We start from the raw sequence: 6,686 nt of genomic DNA on the forward strand, positions 1-6,686 counted from the left end.
ATTATTCTCTGAAAACAAATTATAATATGGAAATTTGGGAGGATTGTAAATCTGATTTAAGTAATGATGGCCAGTTGAGGTCGGTGAAAGTGAGATTATCAAATGGAAATATAATTGGTCGTCAACTTAATTTGTTGTATCCATTAGAAATATATGAAGTTTCAAACGATGATCCAAAATCACAAGACTGCAATTATTCCGAAAAATTGAGAAATGCCTAAAAGACCTTTCCGGACGTCGGCAAAAATTGCAAAAAAAAATATTCAAGAGTTAGATATACGATCGATGTATGTGTTGTGTTGATAATATTTGTATATGTATAAAATTGTATTTAGAAACAATTCAAATGAAAAGAGTGAGCCCAAATGCTATGCTGTGTTCACCGTACAATTTAAATTGAGCTGAAATTCAATTGCAGCTTAGTTTTGCACGAGTTTCTCATTCAGTGTCTATGTGGTTGTATAAAAACAAATCTATTTAATATAAATCTGCATTCGCATAGTTACCGTAGCCATGATGAATACTTGCTTAATTTGCTACAAGGAATATGAAAACGAGAATCTCGTATGCCATATCAAAGAACACCATGCTGGCCTAGAGTCTTATGACTGCACAGAAGATAACAGTAGTTCAACATTTATCAGAAGAGTTAACTTGTTAAATTATTTAATTACCATTCATGGCGTAGAACAGGAGTTGGCCAGATATAAATTGTAATCTGCAGAAAGAATGACAAATAGCATCAATAAACAATATTATGATGATGTTAGCGAGAATAATATCAGTCTAGGTCTGATTAACGATTAAGAATTAATAGACAGTTTGGATAATATCAATGAAGATGAAATATATTCCTGTATAGCTATAGATGAGCTTGAAGAAGGTTAAAATCAATTAAAGACGTTAATTCGTGTGGTACGAGTGATGCGGACAGCAACTCAATTGTTATGATAACATTTCCTTTTGCTGCAAGTCGGATGATCAGCCTACTAGTGACATAAACAATAATACAAATGAGATAATTATAGTCAGTGATAACGAATAAAATGATATAAACGATGAGAGATCCCTGATGACCATCGGCAACTCAACTATTCAGCAGGCCTTGATTCTTACTTTCAAATAACTCTTACAGCTATTGATGGACAAAAATATGTCAGACTGCAATATGGAACAGAACATTTATGAACATTTAATTCAGTTCAATTAAAAATTGCACTCCGTTTATTACTTCTTTTGATATAATGTATTTAAAGATACGTTAATAGTTTAACTTAACTTCTCCTTCGTTTAAAACTCTTTCCTTTGTTTAATATGATCCCGTCATTGTCAAAAGCCCTTCTGTCATTGTTTTATATTTGCTATTTAAGGTGGTACCTAACACTTCAGGGAGATAACTCTGTAAAGTCAGCTAAACGTTTTAATTACGTTGTGTTGTAAAGGGAATATTAAGCTTCTCAATGATCAAAATTGGTGTTTGTCAAACTGCTATAAAACCAGTGTGATTTTTCTGACAAAACGGTTGGTTCATAATTTTTGAAATTTTTATATTTTTGTTAGAGGGTCAAAGTAAATACATTGTCAACATTTTATGAAAATTAAACGAACCAAATTAATTTTAGTTTAAGTGTTGGGTACCACCTTAAGAGCTTAATCAAAAGGAATAATGTTATTGTATATGTATCGATGTTACTGATTGAATAAATAAGCAATAAAGTACTGTGAGTTTTTTAAACTACCAAAATGTCCAATTGCTTGAATTGGTGGATCAATTAAACGATCAGCTGATGCAAAAAATGTATGGTGTAAAATTCATGGGAGAACTGAAAAATGCAACGATAAAATTGTATGATTTAATGATCGAAACTGCAGAAGAAGACATTCATATTTTGAAAACATTTTCAAGAACTATAAAACTGTACCAGTTTTTCACATTCGTATAAGAGCTCAAATAAAGAGACATAAGATGTCTCGATGTAGATTGCAAATACAAGTATCACGTAAATGACAACTTTGGGTTTTTTTCACGAGTAAAGAAAACAATGCTGATTACCATGATACAGTTTAAGATTTTCCAGTGATATTCACTCAAGAAAACATTAACAAACTTGACCAAAAAAGAAGCGATCAAGCTGATCAGAAACATCTGCGTAGGAACAGCTCAACATTTGGAGATGTACAATTGGTATTTCCGAAATCTACCAGAGACATTGGTAATAGATGGGCAATCAATAGATCTTTTTCACAATGATATGTTAAATGAAAACAGTTAATATTTTGAAATACGACTTTCTTCAGACGTAAAGCAACATAAGGACAATCAGAATCGAAATGATCAAAGTTTTAAGTTGTATTTGACGATGATGATTTAACGAAAAATATAAACAGTTTTAAAATGATAATATCATAGCTACTCAGATGCAACAATAATGCCTTTAATTGACTTGTATACTGATGATGTACCAATTGAAACAAACTACTTCCCCGTCAGTGTTAATGCAAATGGGGACTGCTTACCAGCATGCGCGAGTATCTCTCTTTATGGGACGGATGTGCAGCCAGAAGAAGTAAGATAGAGAATTGTTAGAGTTCATGCAGCTTAAGATTTACATTTCAATAAGGCATATTAAATAATTTGTCGTGAAAAACCCTGCGAAAACATTTTTAAAAGATATGCGTTTTATTCTGACGAGTATGAAGATGGCATCATTTATTTAAGAAACTTATGAACAGGAAATCAAAATCGTTCTTTTAGCATGTTTGCATTGTAAAGTGTGCTAACAAGATTATCTTTTCTGTATATCCTTATTGGGAAAGCCTTGTTGCTCGCAAGAATCTTCACAGGAGAATGAGTCCGGAAATATAGTATAGATCTAGCATATACTTTTATATTATGTTGAAAACCACTAGAAAAGATATGCACATTGGACCCTAATAGTAATCAAAGGTACCATGATTATAATTTGAATGCAAGACGCTGAAATTCGTAGCGGTTATCGGTAAAAATAATCTAAACTATCAATCGCGTTCGTTCGAGATTTAGTCTGTACATAATCTGTACGATAATTTACGTTTGAAGTTGGATTCATAACAAACTGCACATATATATATTATAGTTAATTGCTATTAATAAGAATTGCAATATGCATTGTGTTTAAATGCAATATCAGTATTTAGTTCTATTTTAATCTTTAATCAATCCTAATTCTATCTTACTTTTGAGATATAGTTTTTAATATGTGACGTAATTTTTCTGCTGTTTCAGAAATTTCATATATTCAAATGTGACGTAATTTTTAATGCCTTTTTCACCATCGTATGTTACGTAATTTTTAATGCCTTTTCACCATCGTATGTGACGTCATTTTCACAATTTACTGCGTTGAGGCCTGGACTGAGTCGGGTGTGTCTATTCTATGTTGGTCATTCATTATGTATTCGTGTTTGTTTTATATAATGAGTTAATACTTCAGTTTCATTATGTATATCTGTTATATTCATTTGATAAAATTTACTGTTTGCAGTAGCATTAATTGTTCTAAATAATAAGGATGTTCTTATCCCAAGCATAAAAACTTAGTCGTATTTGACACAACCTTTTTTCAACTTTTGATCTTCAGTGCTGTACAACTTTGTACTTTTTTTTCGCTTTCGATCTTTTATATCTGGGCGTCACTGGTGAGTCTTGTGTGGACGAGGCGCGTTTTTTGCGTATTAAATTTTAAACCTGATGCTTTTTGTTATTCATTAATCATGTATTTCTTTGTCTAATACGTTTTCCTATTTATTTGTATTGCAGTCCTGTAATATTATGTTGTCATTTCTATGTTATATTTAACATTGCAATTAATAAAATTAACGGTACCAATTTTCTTGCACCAGATGCGCATTTCGACAATACATGTCTCTTCAGTGATGCTCGTGGCCAAAATATTTGAAATCCAAAGCTTATATAAAAGATGAAGAGCTATAATCCAAAAGGTCCAAAAAGTATAGCCAAATCCGTGAAAGGAATCAGAGCTTTGCATGAGGGAGATACATTCCTAAATTTATAATAATTTCTATCATTTTGTAACAGTAAAATTTAATAACACAAAAAATCCGTATTTTCATGCCAGTACCGAGGAACTGGCTACTGGGGTGGTGATACCCTCGGGTTAAAGTGCGAGGTTTGGCATGCCACAAAACCAGGTTCAACCCACCATTTTTTTCCTTTAAAAATGTTCTGTACCAAGTCAGAAATATGGCCATTGTTATATTATAGTTCGTTTCTGTGTGAGTTACAATTTAACGTTGCGTCGTTTGTTTTCTCTTATTTTTGAGTGTAAATTGACATTGCGATAAGACGTGTCACGGTACTTGTCTATCCCAAATTCATGTATTTGCGCAGGGACATTAAGGGCGTTTACAGAAATTTTGCTTATTTTTCACATAAAATATACTTCTAGCCTCCACTGTAAAAATATCCAGTTGTTTAACCAAATGATTGATAAAAGCATGTACGATGGTTAAATTAAATATTCTGGAACACATTCCAGACTTTTATTTATAGAAAATATAAATACTCTCAAGTCACGTGACTTAAAACTGAAAGTAGGGCATTTTTTCAGAAAAACCAAAAGGGCAGGTGCAAGATGAATTCGGATCGACTAAACCTTTGGTGTCTTGTCTTTGGAATAAAATACCGGACTGAAAAAGTGCTGTGCCTAGTTTTTAAATTTAGGCTTTGTACATATAAATTTACGGAATGTGCCACATTTTTGTGGATTTATCATTTTTTTGCACTTCTGCTAGAAACCATTCCCCAGCTGAAGCAGTATACCACTAGGCACAGCACTTTTCTGAAAATTCAAAATATTTTCTTTCTGCCAATACCTAAATCAAGTAATTTGGTTTGGCTCTTGCACCTGCCCTTTTCAAATTATTTAATGCATCTGTACGTTCTCGTTTCAGATTGACATAAATGGTGGAAGGATTAAACGCTCACATGACCCAGCTTTAGCAGGATCGATAAACGGACAAACTACGTAAAATTCCCGTACCATAAAGTGCGGGGAAAACAAATGGAACTTAGCGGGAAAAGTTTCAACAGCGCGAAAATACAAGATCTCTCATACACGATGCTTTGAATTTAAAGTCTAATTAATATTTTTTGTAATAAGAGTGTCAGGATTAATTAAAAATACAACTTTTTGTAACCACATTATAAAAAAATAAAATGTTTTCAATCTATATGGGTTATTCCATTTTCAAGGAGGTGTCGAGTCTATTTTTAGAATAAAATCATTATAAAAATGACTATTATTCTACGTCTTTTTATCATTTTGTGAAGAATATGAACTAAAAAGTCTTAAAAATGGCCATCACCAGGTTTTTCTTTTGTCATGCATACACCAGTTGGAGTAATGAATGGTTAGTAACCCCCCACAGTTTGGTCCATCCCATCATTATTTTGAAGAAGAAATAGGGTGTAGGTTGTTTAAATGTAATCAATGCAAAATGTTAATTTAAAACACCACCAATTATTCCATACAAGTTGGTTGTTCTTGAAATTAATTAATGCTTGCCTAAAGAATATTTGTGTGCACAATTATGCCCCCAAAAAACTGCTTTTATTACATTTAAAACCGTCCTCCAAAAAGTTTTTTTTTTTTTTAACTCATTGTGCATTGTTGATCAACTTACTTGGGTTCTGGCTGCTAATCAATCTTCAGCATCTAGGTTTTCTGACATCGCATTTAGTTCAGAATTTTTCTGAATGCATTATACCTCTCTTTTATAATTTATTGTTGCAGAAAATTTATTTCATGAAGCTCAGTGCAAAGTTTACTTTTTTGTTTCAACCTGGCAGAAATGAATTTTTAAAATCCTTCCTACCAACTCCCAATTGTTTAAAGTCATCCCTGATCATGGGCTGGTCTAGTTTAAATAGTGCCGTGAGATTACTTATTTACTCCTACGTAGTCCAAATAATCAGTCGCCTGAAGATTTCATAATTATAGCGAAAAAATGGGGGAAATAAATCATTTTTAGTAGTATTATCTATTATTCTATATAATACTACTAAAAATATTTTATTTCCCCCATTTTTTCGCTATAATTATGAAATCTTCAGGCGACTGTGAAATAATAAAGTTATTGTATATTTTCTTTGAAGGTGTCCAAGCAAAATTTAAAATAGCCTTCCATGCCGTCATAGTTATTTTGACCAACAAACTCCAGGTTATTTGTATTGTTTTTGTTTTTTTTGTGTCTGCAGTATCTCGACTAAATAAACCCTCTGGTCTAGTTATGTTCTTTTTTTTTGTTACTTTTTCCTGTGACGTCATGTAGGAAGGCGCTACTGAATGAAAAATTGTGTCTCATTTTTAAGCGACATAGTTCAGATATTCCAAGAAATTATTAACTCTTTCTCAATGTGAAACCATTTTAAGGTACTGCTACTGCATATACTAATGGCATAATACTATCAAAAATATTCAATGTCCCCTATTTTTTCGTTACAATTATGAAATTTTCAGGCGACTTTGGTACATTTTATAATTATAAAGAAAAACTAGCGTAAAAGTGATGCCACCCAAATTCAAACTTGATCCAAGATTTGTGGTAATAAGTATCATTATATTACTTTTTTGTAAATAGTTTTATTATAAATTAGGCAGTTTGTTTTCTTAATTTTAGTGTTT

This window comes from Mytilus galloprovincialis, chromosome 11 (genome assembly GCF_965363235.1).
Source record: "Mytilus galloprovincialis chromosome 11, xbMytGall1.hap1.1, whole genome shotgun sequence".
Taxonomy (NCBI): Eukaryota; Metazoa; Mollusca; class Bivalvia; order Mytilida; family Mytilidae; genus Mytilus; species Mytilus galloprovincialis.